The sequence below is a fragment of the Etheostoma spectabile genome, unplaced genomic scaffold (genome assembly GCF_008692095.1).
Source record: "Etheostoma spectabile isolate EspeVRDwgs_2016 unplaced genomic scaffold, UIUC_Espe_1.0 scaffold00569635, whole genome shotgun sequence".
In the NCBI taxonomy this organism is placed as follows: Eukaryota; Metazoa; Chordata; class Actinopteri; order Perciformes; family Percidae; genus Etheostoma; species Etheostoma spectabile.
The window spans coordinates 3,195-17,976 of NW_022605233.1; the positions used below are offsets into that span (position 1 = coordinate 3,195).

Genomic DNA, 14,782 nt, shown 5'->3' on the forward strand with positions numbered 1-14,782 from the left:
TTTACCATTAAGGCTTCTTTGTTTTTGATTGAACAATAATGCAAGTATTAAGACTTCCTTTAAGACTTGACCTCTCCAAAACATTTAATTGTAATTAGGCCATTGGAGTTTGTGTACATTACAGAATCGGTATTAGATTTAGCTAGCACAGCAGTTGTGTTTCATCTGCTTTGCACTTACTTTTTGGGGAACTTCCAACGATCCCTACAGAGCTACCTTACCTTAAGTTGGCTGACTAGGACTTATGATAAATGTCTGAATAATTGGAGAAGCCAGCTTTATACCCACATTGTATGGTCAAAATAGCTTAAATAAACATGGGTTGGAATCCCCAATCCAAAAGCCACAACATAACCTTAATTTACTACATTGTGCCACAAAGAACCTCAGCTGTAACAGCTGTAGACCCATTTTATAGTCAGAATTCCGTCCTGGTTCTTCATAGAGCTTCTCATGTTTAGACACCTGACTCAACTTAGCAGCTGGATCAACTTAGACTCAGGACCGCAAGCCAACGGCCCTCTTCATGGGAGATATCCATGGGAGACACATCGTGTAGCACAAAATAAATTCAGTTAATGTCCTAAGTAGCTCTTGAAAGATCCTGTCACTGACGTTCTTACCTCTAATCATTCGCCTCTGCAGCTCACATCATGTCTTTCATTTGTGCCGCCACTGGCAAACTCAAGCCTAAGGACAATGCAATTGCTGTTAATCAATAATTCTGCTGTTTGACGCCACATGTCATGAACTTGTTCAGCTAATTTTAATTTCATTAATTGAGTAATTTACCCTACTCTTTATATTCGCTATACTCCACTACATATTTGAATACAAGCTTCAAACAGAAGAAATGTAACAACCTTTGTTATCCAAACAGTCAGACACAACAAACAACAACAAAGACCCAAACAGCTCCCATCATCCAGTCACCCAAGAGAAACTGGTTCCTGTGCTACATGCCAGGTTAAAAACCATCATGCAGGTAGCACAACTGTTGCTGATCAGCTCTGATTGGCCTCTCTGCAGAGTCAGTGCTAGTGAGATTCAGCCCATGAAAATGGGAATTTCGAAGCAAGGGACATAATAGACGAGTAAAGAAAGTCCAGGAAGTTGTGTTCTTTACAAGAAAGAAAGTCAGTGATTTTGTCTGAACACTGTTAGACTTTTTTTTTGTAAATTTGCGTTAACTTACTGGCAACGTGCTGTAACTTCCTAATTACAGTATCATAACTGTACATGTTTTTTTTACAGTATAATACCCTTACTGTAACTTAGTTTTACAGTAGTAAAAATACCCTTAGTTTTACTGTTTAAAGAACTCCACAGTGGCAAAGCACCAGGGATTGATTAAATTTGTTGAGAAATATTGTAAGGAGAGGCTGTCTTGGTTGACATACCTCTTCAACATTGCGTGGAGGTCTGTGGCAGTGCCTAAGGAGTGGCAGACCAGGGTGGTTGCTCCCCTCTTCAAGAAGAACGGCATCTGCCCATTACAGGAATATCACACTGCTCAGGCTCCTTGGTAAACTCTACTCCAAGGTGCTGGAAAGTCAAGTTTCGACAATCCTCAGCAAATAGTGTGCCAATGAATGTAACATTTCAGCAAATGGCAGTGATGGGATTTGAACCCACGCCTCCAGAGAGACTGGAGCCTTAATCCAGCGCCTTAGACCACTCGGCCACACTACCTGCAAATAGCACTTCCCCAAAACGTGACAAACACAAAGAACGTAAATAACGGTATGCTTGTTAATGTTATTGGAACAAAACGTTTGCAAGGGAAAAGCCAATACTTACATACTAAAAAATGTTATCACTCTTTGTCATTTGTCTCTGGCATTGTTGATTATTAGAATATTGTAACCAGCATTAAGTGAGGTTTAGGTCTGTGTGAATATGGGCTGAGTATTTACCTGGGCTGAATGTGTGAACATCTTCTTTTGCATATTCACTGTAAAGAGCCATTACTCCTCCAACTGCCAACTATTGTTCCAGAGACAATAGGATATACAGTTTTAGATTGCAAGGTAACTGTCCAAGAACAAAGACTTCAATGAAATACCTCAAGTGTTCAAAACAGTTTGTCAAAATGGGAAAGTTCATGTTTGATTAGAAATTCGAGCACAGTTGTTCATCTACCATTCAAAAACAGAAGTATTATCGTGAAACACATATAACTTAGATTACCTAACTACAGCTCTGGTTTAATACAGGCCAATGTCAGAGATTGTACAGATCTTTCTCAGACCTTCACCAGCTAAATACCAATTCCCATACCGGGAGTTGAACCCAGGCCACCTGGGTGAGAACCAGGAATCCGAACCGCTAGACCATATGGGACTGACCACATATAAATAACAGGGATTTCATGAATCAATTCATAGTCTGGCTGGAAACAGGCCTTCTCTTGAACGTGAATGAAGAAGCTTCTTAAGTAAGTTTTATCTTGAAGCTTTTGAGTGTTGTTTAGGTTTTTATCTGCTTTAACTATTACCGGTGTTGGGGCGACATCCTGCCCTTCTAGATTCTTTCAGGAAGAAGGGTTCAAGTCCGTAGGTTGGATGAAAGAACGTTTAATACCATGGAATATTCCAGAGACAAGGTTAAAGAGAATTATGCATCCATAGCTCTCCCTAAGTTTGTCTCACTCTTTTCCCTTTCTGCATGATCTTATGTGTACCTGGGTCAGTTCATTTGTTACCACGTGACATGTTTGTGCGCTGTGTTTTGTCTTCAGAAGGTTAGTGCCAAGCAGAGCTTGGCCTGCAAAATAGATAACAGGTCTCAGACTTCTACTGGAGAGGACCTTCACCCAAACACAGTACGTGTCCCTAACCACCCTTGGCCCTGCTTTTCAGAATTAGACTCACTCGGCAGAGCTATGGTTGGACACATTGTACCATAACAACTTATCAAAAGGTCACAGTAAACTTTATGAACTATCACACTGAAACCTAGCAGACGATGTGTAATGCTTTTGCTCTTTAGCTCAAAATATAATGAATTTAACACACATGATTAATATAATGCACTACGTGAATATAACGATGTTCATGCACACATGATATGAATACATTTTATTCCAACAATCCCCCTTTTGGTCCCACCGGGACCACCTTTGTTGGATACCTATTCAGTGATCAAACAAAACACAAGCGTCCCGGCACCAATCATGGAGCATCCCAGCACATTAAGAAGGTTTCCACTCCCCCTTTTGATCTTTTTTAAAAGATCATCATTAACTAACCACCTACTGAACAGATCCCGGAAATTCTCTACACAAAATCAGAATCACAGTCACAATTACAACAGATATTACAAATAACAATGCAAAACGCTTCATTTGGGAATGGAATTTCATCTTGACTGTTGACTGGATACCTTTATACCAGATTCAGAACCTCTAACCTGGGCGTTTTCAACCTTCACTCTCGTCAACCTGTGTCCACTTCTTTCTTCACCAGGGATTGGACTAATCACCTGGAGTTGGAGCTTGGGAGGGGATTATCTGCCCCTTTGCTGGTCCCTTGCTCTTTCCTCCGCTCTTCTCTTCGTCCGAAGGGATGCGTGCGCCTCCTTCCAGTGCGGCTTGCACTTCCCTCAGTGTCCGTCCTGGCTCCTCCGCTGGCGTGCACTGACTCCAATGATCCATGTTTCCCCCCCTTTCTGCGTAGTTTCACTGCATGGCTGGTGCGTTCAGTCACCTCGAATGGACCGGTCCACCTGGGTTGGTTCCACTTCCTTTTATCTCTCTGAGGCTGACCCAGGCAGCCTGGGGACCGTGTGGGCTGTGGATCTCTCACCTTTCTGTTTGGAGAACCTGGACACAAATACTTGTAAATCAAAAAATAGGCTTTGGGCAATCTTTTTACTTTACTTTCTGCTGGCCCGTAGCCGCCAGACCAGGAAATTTTCTGCCTTTTTCCAGCTCAAATGGGGTGAATCAAGTGGACCTGTTCACAGAAAAACAAATTGTCATTAGAGCAATAGGCAAAGCATCAACCCAATGCATCCCAGTCACACTGCAGATTTTGCTCAGTTTCTGCTTTATGTTTAGGTTCATTCTCTCCACTTTTCCCTGTGATTGTGGATGGTACACTGTACCAAACTTATGCTGGGAGCCCCAGCATTTGTTCTACAGTTTGTAGGTCTGAATCCTTGAAGTGGGAGCCGTTGTCAGACCTTATCCTAGAAGAAAAACCATGAGTGGGGATGTAATGTTGATTAGACATTTTTACCACTGTTTTGCTGTCTTCCCTTTTGCTGGCCAGGCTTCAGGCCATCCTAAAAAAATGACTGTCATCGGTATTGGCACCCTCTGTTAACTGTCCCCATATCAGTAAAGTCAATGATTACCTCCCTCATTGTGTCGCACCTCAGTGGGAATGCTCCCATTCTGGTTTCACTGTTGGTTTTGGGTTGTATTGCAAGCATGTCTGGCATTCTCCTACCTAGTTTTGTCATGTCTTTCATGTGTGGATGCCATCAGTGACATAGCGCTCTGTCCAGCTGGTTTGATCCCACATGTCCTAATCTATGTGTTTCAGTCAAAGTCGTCTGGTAATGCTAAGAGGTAACAGTACTCTCCCGTCAGGTCCGCGCCAGATTCCGTCCACCTCTCTAGCTCCTCTGTTTTTACAATATGTTTCTCTTCTGGGATAGCTTTCAAATGTAGTTCTTTAGGGTGTGTGTTGTGTTTCATTCTCTGTCTGCACACTAGTTGTCTGCATAAACGGTTATCATATCCTGCACTCCTTTTAGCTGCTTCATCTGCCATTCTATTTCTCTCTCTGCTTTTCTGACTTCCCACTGTCATGCCCCCTACATTCAATCACTGCCACTCCTGCAGGTTCCTGTAAGCGTGCACTAACGTTTAATTTCCTGTTCATGTCTAATTGCTCTCCTGATGCAGTTACAACCCTGTTCTTACCCATTGCTGGAGGTTTAAGTGACAAGCCCCTACCACATATGCTGAGTCAGTGCAGATGTTTACCGTTCGCGACGCTCTAGGTCTAACGGGAGACAGAAAACATTACCAGATCAATGCATGTGAACCATTTTTGTGTAGACAACAAATTTGTAAGGCCACATAGGGATTTGGAACGGGCACGTAGGTGTTCCCAGATTAGCATTTACTTTTCTCAAGTCGTGCACCATAGCCTTGTATTGTGGAGAAATACCTTCAATAGCCACTGGTTTATGGGGTACTGAGGCTGTCTGATCGGTGCGAAGTTTTCATTTCAAATGTGACAGGTTTACAATGCACCAACCCTACACTCTGTGGAGCCAGTACTCCACATGGATTCAGGAAGCGAGGTCACCGGGCAGCCGCGTCAGGGTGATCAGTCATTTCTCTACCATGTGACCTGGAAATGAACAGTTCTCCAAAAAGCAGTATCATGCACATATGGCGGGAACATGTGGATGCAGTATGTGTCAGTGCTGGGTGAGTAGAAAACAAGGTCAGTTTGAGTGCGTCTAAAATATTTAGCAGCTACTGCAGATTTAACCATTGGGCCTAATTCCTTAGCTTGATGTTTGGGGTTTATTGTCAGAGTAATGTGGGGAACAGATTCACCTGACATTTTGTACCAGACATTTTTCAGGGGTGAGTTCTACCTCAGCAGCTACACCTTGGGGAGCTGCATAGATGCTAGTGATTTTAAATCCACTGTTTCCAAATAGGTTATCGGAAACTCATATAATAGAGAAGGTCATTTCTCTCTCATATGGAGGGTGAGTGTGGAGGGTCAGCAGGTGGTACATACGGATGGAGGTTGCAAATCCAGGGTTTCCATTGTAGGTAGGCGGACAGGATGCCAGTGTGAGTGGGTGTCTCAGTGAACAGAAGAGAAGTGAAACAGGCAGTTTCTGTCTTTTTCCCAAAGAAGCCTACACAGTCACAAATCGTTTCTGATAGAGGTGCATTATTTGTGTCATTCAAAGTGGAGTAGGTAGCATCTGAATCCACTAAAAATGGATAGTCTTTCCCACCTACTTCCACTGCAAGGAGAGGCTCTGCCAAAGCCCTCTCCGTCAGCTTCCCCTGGGCCCCCTCAGTACATACCCTCATACCATCCTGAGCCTGGTCACCTTCCTGTGTCAGGGGATATGTGCCTGGGTGTCCGTAGCTGGGAGCAAGGGTGGGTTTGGGGCCTGGTGTCCCCCTTGTTGTCCTCTGCCTCGCCCTCTCTGCCTTGGTTGAGCATTTGGGCAGGGAACTTTCCAGTGGTCATGGCACCGCACAAGAAGCATCCACTCTGTCGAAGTGTGTTGGGGTCTGTTGAAACGAGTTGCAGCCCCCCCGTATGTACCCCTGAACTGACCTCTGGATGGAAATGGAAAAATATCCCTGGGGAGATGGAAAGCAGGATGATAGGCTTGGCAGCTGAGGAGAAGGGAAGGGAGGAGGGATCTGGGGGATAGGATCACAAGGGGAAGGGGAGGGGTTGACTGGAGGGGGTGGAGGATATGGGTTAGAATCAGCAGGCATTGTTACAAACATTTGTTTCTGAGAATCCTTTTTATTAAGTTTAGCCTTTGCTTCTGCTAATTGTAGTTTCAAAATCTGTGTCTGCAGCTCTGTGGTTTCACTCCCCTTTTTGTCAGCTTTACGTTTAGCAATGTCTAAATGATGTCTAACATGTTTCCGCCACACCGCATCTTCACAATCATCATCTCTAAATCTGATTTTCTTCCAATTTTACACACACCTCTGATGGCAGCGCCTGCAAACACACCTCCTGAACCACACAGATGTTTGTATTGCACTTTTGCTCTGGATTTTTTCCTGTATTAACAGAGCTTGATATGTTCAGTATTCCACGTATGTGTGAGCGAGTGTAGTAATGTGGTGTGTTTAAGCCATCCTTAGCTGCATCTACAGGGGCAGTACCTCTTTGTACTGATATCATCTTCCTTTTTATCCAATTTTCCTCCTTTTTTCTTTGTAATCCTCTTCCTTCTCACACTTCTCCTTTTCTATTGCTATCAGTTTCTCCCTCTGATTCACTGCTATCTCTTCTAATTTTCCTTAATCTCTGCAGCGACCCATACCTGTCTTTACCTTTTGCTTCGCCTGTCTCTTTGATCTCTTCCCTTTCTCTCTCCTTTTCCTGTCCCTTAAATCTTTCTCGTACCTTTCCTCCAGAGTGATCTGCTCTCTGCTTGTGGCCTGAACTACTCTGTTTCTTGTATTCCTCCAGCTGTTCAAGCCTCATTCTCGACTGAATGGAGCATTCTCATAACTTTCCATTTGCTGCTCTGAGAGTGCGCGATCCTGTTCTACAGAAGGAGAGGAGCAGAGAGGGGAGGGGCTCGGGGGCGCGCTTGGCTCTGTCTGTCTGGTCTGGTGTCCCTGAGTCAAGGAAGAAAGTAACTGTGCCGCTTGTCACATCTATTATTGGCTATAGTCCGGGGGTCTGGGGGCCTTTAGTTCGTCAGTCTGAGTGTCGGATGTAGCAACATAGATTGTCATGTCTGGGTTCTGATTCTGTCTTGTTCTGAAACGTAGGTCTTCTTTGGCTCCCTGGACTCCTTCGTTTTTTTTTTTTTTTTTTTTTTCTCTGGCATGAGATGACTCACGCTTTGCCCCATTAATGCTAATTCATGAATTTTCAGACCCTGGGCCTCTAATTCTTTACCCTTTTCTTGAGTTTTGATCGCGTATCAAAGCCTTTGAGTCAAATTGTTTCTTATACTCTTCTACTCCCTGTCTATTCTAATTTCTGACTTTCCACAAATGTGCCATATGTAGTTGTGGTGTCCTCTGCGTTACATCCTGAACGAGAGGCCACAACACTGTCTTTGTTCTTTTTTAACCTTTTCCTGGTCTTTTTCAGCTGTCTTACCTACCATTCCGCGCATTATCAATTCAATTTGTTTTTTCTTTCCACGGTTTATAGGGCCCGCACCTACACCATATTATATGATCCTTTGGGCCTCCATTTACTCCAAATTTATGATTATTATTATTATTATTATTATTATTAGTTATTTATTTATTTATTTAGTTTTTTACAGAGAATTATTTTAACTTGAGACTACCTTTCACACTAAATAGTCAATGTTAGTGCTATCCTCATGATCACCTCAGTGTCACTACCTTTCACGACTCTATTTTTAGAGACGCTACTTTTCGTCTCTGACTCTTCTTCACACTAATTAAGCCATATAGTGCTGCTTTTTCATGTCTACTTCAACATTACACCTTCACACTTTTCTTTAAAGTGCTACCCCTTGAGTCTGACTTTCTTTATATTATCACAACAAAATTAGTCACAATATGGTACGTTCCTAGAATCCACCTCTATGTCTTGATGTCAAGATTAATCAAAATACCTTTTCTAAATTGTCAACCAGAACCAAGGACCTCACCCATTCAATTTAGTTTTCTCCAATATAGCAGATTTGATATAAACAGGTTCTGCTTACCTTTTAGGTGGCCACCCTTGGTGAATGATAGAGTGTCCGGTTCTGGTTGTTTGTCCAATAGAACCTCTTCCTCCTGGCTAGCTCGCCAAAATGTTGGGGCGACATCCTGCCCTTCTAGATTCTTTCAGGAAGAAGGGTTCAAGTCCGTAGGTTGGATAAAGAACGTTTAATACCATGGAATATTCCAGAGACAAGGTTAAAGAGAATTATGCATCCATAGCTCTCCCTAAGTTTGTCTCACTCTTTCCCTTTCTGCATGATCTTATGTGCACAGGGGCAGTTCATTTGCTACCACGTGACAGTTTGTGCGCTGTGTTTTGTCTTCAGAAGGTTAGTGCCAAGCAGAGCTTGGCCTGCAAAATAGATAACAGGTCTCAGACTTCTACTGGAGAGGACCTTCACCCAACACAGGACGTGTCCCTAACCACCCTGCCCTGCTTTTCAGAATTAGACTCACTCGGCAGAGCTATGGTTGGACACATTGTACCATAACAACTTATCAAAAGGTCACAGTAAACTTTATGAACTATCACACTGAAACCTAGCAGACTATGGTAATGCTTTTGCTCTTTAGCTCAAAATATAATGAATTTAACACACATGATTATATAATGCACTACATGATTATAATGATGTTCATGCACACATGATATGAATATATTTAATCCCACAACCGTCAGGGATGTTCATCATTGATGGGTCCATAAAAACTTCATCTGCCTCTATTAATATAACAATTTCTTTCCTTTCTTCAAGCAGTACTAAACCCCTAACCACATTTTTTACCTGAAAACCAATGTATGTGAGTGTCAAGTAATGTATTGTTGGATTCAGGTCCAAATTTGGACATTTTAGTGCATGCAAAGGTGCATAACAGATTGCTCTTCTACTTACCTGAGCGATGCAGAGCAGGGGGGGCCAACTAGTCAAGGAACAGCAGAGACTTGGTATTTAAGAATACAAACTGACTATGTGACAGATGTGTAATCTGTCATCTCCTGCCTTCTGAAGTCTAGCCAGGCCAGCCATTCCTCGCCTGAAACAATATGAGTCATTCCAGTAAGTGAAAAGGAAACTCACACCTACAAAAATAAGTTTGACGGATGTGACTCCCTGATGGTCAAGTGGCTAGGATTCGGTACTCTCACAGGTGCGGTCTAGGTTTGATTCCCGGTCAGGGAATGGTCAGGACTTGACACACTGTAAAAAAAAATCTGTAAGTTTACATATGTTTTTAAATACAGAAAAACACCAATAAATTACAAAAATAAACTGAATTTAAGGGACAACTAGTACGTGTGAAACCACCTGTGGGAGTGGAACATGGATGTGTAGAGATGGGCTTTCAAACAATGCACCTTTTGACATTTTGACATGTCACAGTAGGAAAAGCAAGGGTATGAATAAAAATAAATTATGGCTCAACTCAATTTACATTTTTACAGTAGACATAAGGCATTACAAAGTCAAGAAACTACAGTGAGGAAAATAAGTAATTGAACAACCTGCTATTTTGCAAGTTTTCCCACTTAGAAATCATGGAGGGGTCTGAAATTGTCATGGTAAGTGCTTCTCCACTGTGAGAGACATAATCTATGAAAAGAAATCCAGTCGGCTTCCCCAATTTCTGAGTAACAGGAAAATAGCCAGATAAGCATACATGTGCAGCTTAACCTCAAAAAAAGCCATAAAGCAAATGCTTGTGGCTTAAAGATCGAGCTCCCGCTCATTGTCAAACGTATCACTTTATAGAGGCGCAATCAGTCACACAATGCTCATTCTTGGCATTGGAATGTCTAAACATTACAATTCTGAATAGAGATAAATAACCACTGAGTCAAACGTATCGCTATTTGGAATTTTAATGTTCAGACAGAAGCTACATGCAAATGATGATGAGTGTAATATCGCAACGGTTCAGGAATAAGTTAAACATGTCTGAATGTATTCTAACAGTGATAGCAGACTGCTGAACACAACTTTATCTCGAGCAACACTTACCTGAAAACCATGGATATGTTATTAATGGCGCTGGTTTAATAAACTTTTGGGTGCCCTGTCCTCTATCTTGACGCAGACTACATGGTGTATACGGAATAGGCAGTTCGGGACACCTAAAAACGATGCTTCCCATACTGGGGGTTGTGAAACAATTGTTTGTACACTGATCAAACCACTTGACGAAATGTGAATGAATTATGTTCTGGGAAAAATCTTTTTATTCATAAATTCTTATTTTATGTATTTTTATCAAATACAGTTAAAAAACGAAATCAAGAACACATGTATTGTTTTTTTAGCAGTCTTTATAAACCAATCATTTTAGAGTGAATCTCAATGTATACAACCAAATACAACCAAAAACAACAAACGGGAACGTTGTGTGAAGGTTCAGCGCAACCGCAGGGAACGTTAAAGTTGGTTGGTTCTCTTATGGCGATTTTTCCACTGCGTGGTATCTACTCGACTCGCCACGGCTCTACTCGCTTTTTTTTGGTTTTTCCATTACAAAAAAAAGTCCCTGGGACCTCTACCAGGTACTTTTTTTAGTACTACCCTCAGTCGAGGTTCCAAGCGAGCCGAGGCGATACCAAAAGGTGAACGTGGTTACCTCAGACTGCTGGTTGGTCGGAGAGAATCGTCCCTTTGACCGCGTTTTTTAGCAAACAGAGTGCGGAGTGTGTGTCCAGAACAAACGGAACATTTAATACAAATCTAGCCGGACACCGACAGATTATCCACTCTCTGCACTATTCTCACTTTTCACTGTTCGGGCTGCACTGCGGCTGTCGTTTCCAATATTGCACACTGTTACTTTAAAAAACAAGACAATATATATAACAAAAGTTTTTAATTTAGCTTTTCAAGTAGCGCATCAAACCCCTCCCAAACTTCCCGGTCTTCTTCCTCTGCACCCTGTGACAGTGCCCCCCCGCTCTGCTGTCCCAGATGCATCCCAGTAGTTTGTCATACGTCTGTCCGTGACTCTCATAAAGATTATACGAAGCCCAGTAGTCAGAACCAGAGGTTTCACCGTCCGGGCGACATCGCCACCAGACGTTCTGCGGCGGCGATTTTACAACGTGAATGCTCTGAAACCAAACAGTACACATCATCATCATGTTGGTGTGTAATCATGGTTGTTCATGTACTTTATTAGCGTATAGTAAATACTGACTGCGACGCTGAACACATGCAGATGTTAGCTACGTTACCAGGAAACTTAACTTTACCCTGTTGTGTCGGCGAACAACCGTCATGTCGACGTCTGAACTCCGTCAGAATTCCCAAACTCCCCGTTTTTTAGCGGTGATTTTGTTGCTTCCTTCAGCTTCTTTTGAAACAAACATTTCTTCTGCCGCGGCGAGTAGCCGACGTGCTGTTGTGAGTCGCGCTGAAAAATTACGTCATCACGCGTTGCTATGGTGACCAGCCCGCTCAGGCTTTACGCAATCTGCAATGGAAACGAACATAGAATGGGCCGAAGCGAGCCGAGCCAAAGCCGAGGCGAGCCGTTACCAGCAGTGGAAAAACGCCATTAGGGAACGTTATAACCTAGAGAGAACGTTCCCTAAACGTTAGTTTTTTGGTTTGGCTTGACACAACCTTTAGGAACCAAAAACTAACGTTCCTAAACGTTCTGTGTTAGTGGGTATCCAACTAGTATCACAACTTAAAACAGCTGTTACTGTTAAGTCTTTAGAAAAAATCCTGAGATCCAGTTGTCAGAAAACAACCCCATAGATTAGCACTAACTAAAATCCACCAATGCCAATGCTTGAGTTAGACCACGTCAAAGTCTTACAGTAAGCACCTCCTTTGCTCATGATCTTCTCAATAGTTGTCTCTTCTGGCATCTTCTGTGTAGTGATATAGAAGCAGTGAAGTGGTTCCTTACACAGATTTACCATCTTTAATACTGAATGCAGCCATTTCCACTCAACTCCACCTCTTTTTGATCAAGTGTCAGTGGTCTTGACTATTGTAAGTAATGAATGGCTTCATGTATAGACAACCATCATCCCAATGTATGCCATTAACAGTCTTTGAGTGGTCAATTAGAGTCCAATGACTTTCTTTGGTGCAACTCATTTTTTCCTCCAGATAGAGCTCATTCAGCAATAGAAGTACCAGTTAGTGCTGAATATCTATTCAAAAACTCCTATTCTTTTATTTATTTAGCTAGCGGTGGACAACTGCTGAAATGTACTGCCTCTGCATGTGTTAGTGTCTGATGATGAACTCACAACCAAGACAACCCCAAAGAGAAGCACTTATGGACCCAATAATCATCAGTGTCTCCATTTGAGATGATCTGAATGTGATTACAATGACATCCATCTTCATTTACAGTCGTAGCATTGTCACGTTCAACTGCCCCAACAAGTAGCACTTACTGAATTCAGCAGTCAAGTCAATGCTAAAGTTAGAGTAATAGGAATGACTTACCAAAACAATCATTTATCCAGAGACACAATTTGGAAAGAATTATAACACATTTTAGCATTCTAAACAAGCATTCTCCCAGCTAACAATTTTTGGTTCCCAGAAGGTTCTGGAAACGTTTGTTTTGCTTGCGGGAACGTTGCGTGAAGGTTTGGTTTGGTTGTCTGGTGTTTTAATTGGAAAGTTTTCTTAACGTTAAGGGAACGTTAGTTTTTAGTTCTCAGAACATTCGATGTTACCAAACGAACGTCCCCAGAACGTTAAGAAACTTTTTTGATTAAACAACATACAACTAATCCAACCTTCAGGGAACGTTCCCGTTTTAGATTCCCCTAACTTAAAAAAAAACACAACTTACACCCATACCATTTGAGTGTATGTACGTATATACACATACATACATAATTAGTTTATATTTAGCAGGAAAGAATGGACAGGCAAACTTAATATTCACTTCAAAACTTTAATATTCAAACAAAATAATACAAAAAGATAAGGGTGTAGGTAAATGTAGTGCAAGATGTATAAAATGTGTTTGTAAAGTATGGGCAATAAGTCAATAAAAAAAAATATATATATATATATAAAAAATAAATTAAAAAAAAGGGGCTCCATGGTTTTCACGGTCAGTCCTTCTCAGCTGGCCTATAAAGAAATAAACAAAATTTAGACATGCAATACTAAGAATGAACACATTGACAAAAGCAATTTTTTATGAACATCACGCCGAAGACTTCAATTTACCGTCTGTGTGGGGCAAACTTCACAACTTGCCCAATCAAATCCTCCGCTTCTGCAGCAGTCAGAGCAGGGAAGTTTTTCTGGCAGGCCGCTAGAGTAGAAGTCCAAATGAAGCAAAGTTAAAAGTCAAATTAAAACCTCTTGTCAGCCAGCTAAGCATAATACTAATGTGAAGAATAAAATAACACCTGCCTGTTATAACCCTGCATACAGCCAGGTCCTGGAAGGCTTCTTTGATTTTCTTCCCCGCAGTGTTAGGTGTCTCGGACATCATTTGTTGGTGGTGTACTGGCATCACCTCCAGTACAACCACCGAGGGTTGACAGGAAAATTTGCTGTAACCATTTTTGTAACAAATTATACATATAGTGTAGAGCTTGTACAGTCAATTTTTTAAGAGAAATCAGTTCACATTGGAATTTAGATATTAAAGATATGGAATTTATGCAATTATATAGTGTTTGTCTTAGGGCAGGACTATGGCCACTTAATTACCATATGTTCCTCCTCTCTCCGTTGACAAAGAGTCCTGTCAAACTCCTGCAGCTCGGAGACAGTCGAGCAGGGCGACAGCAGGAAGTCTTCAACGGGAGGAGCAGGAGGTGACAGTGAGCGCTTTTAAGAGCTCATCTATCTGATCCTTCAGGTCATGGATGACCTGTGCCATGAGGTGCATGGATGCCTCATGCCTAGAAAAAAAAACTGTTTGTTTAGTACTCAGTTATCATACACACACTCACACATATGAACAACTTCAGTCTTCTTACCTCTCATTTCCATCTTCCTGTCGACCACCTCCCTCTGTAGGACTACTCACCTCCTTCTGTGTGAGTTCTTCGTTTACACAACAAAAACGTTATGTTACTCTAGTGCTCCTTATCATTAAATGTACATCATTGCAAATGCGAAATTCTAAGCAACTGTACCTGTTGAAGGTAACTCTGGATGCCCATTGGCTTTCAGTCCCACAAGAAGATCATCAAGAGCAGAGTGCTGAATCTGGTGTTTTAAGGCCCAGTGGTTGTAAGACGTTTCTGAGGAACTTTGTGGCTTGCGTTCCTCGCTGCAGGAGTCACTGGTCTCATTCATAAGTTTTGTCCATGGGCGTCTCCCACATTTCCTGACAAGTTTGCAGAAGCAACTCTGCTGCTGTCCACCT

The 14,782-nt window shown here is 42.0% G+C and overlaps 1 non-coding gene across 1 annotated transcript; it reads right to left on the reverse strand.

The window, feature by feature from the left end:
• Positions 1-1,610: 1,610 nt before the first annotated feature.
• On the reverse strand, positions 1,611-1,692 carry trnal-aag (transfer RNA leucine (anticodon AAG)). The gene has a single exon. It is a non-coding gene; the product is annotated as a tRNA-Leu (tRNA).
• Positions 1,693-14,782: the final 13,090 nt, after the last annotated feature.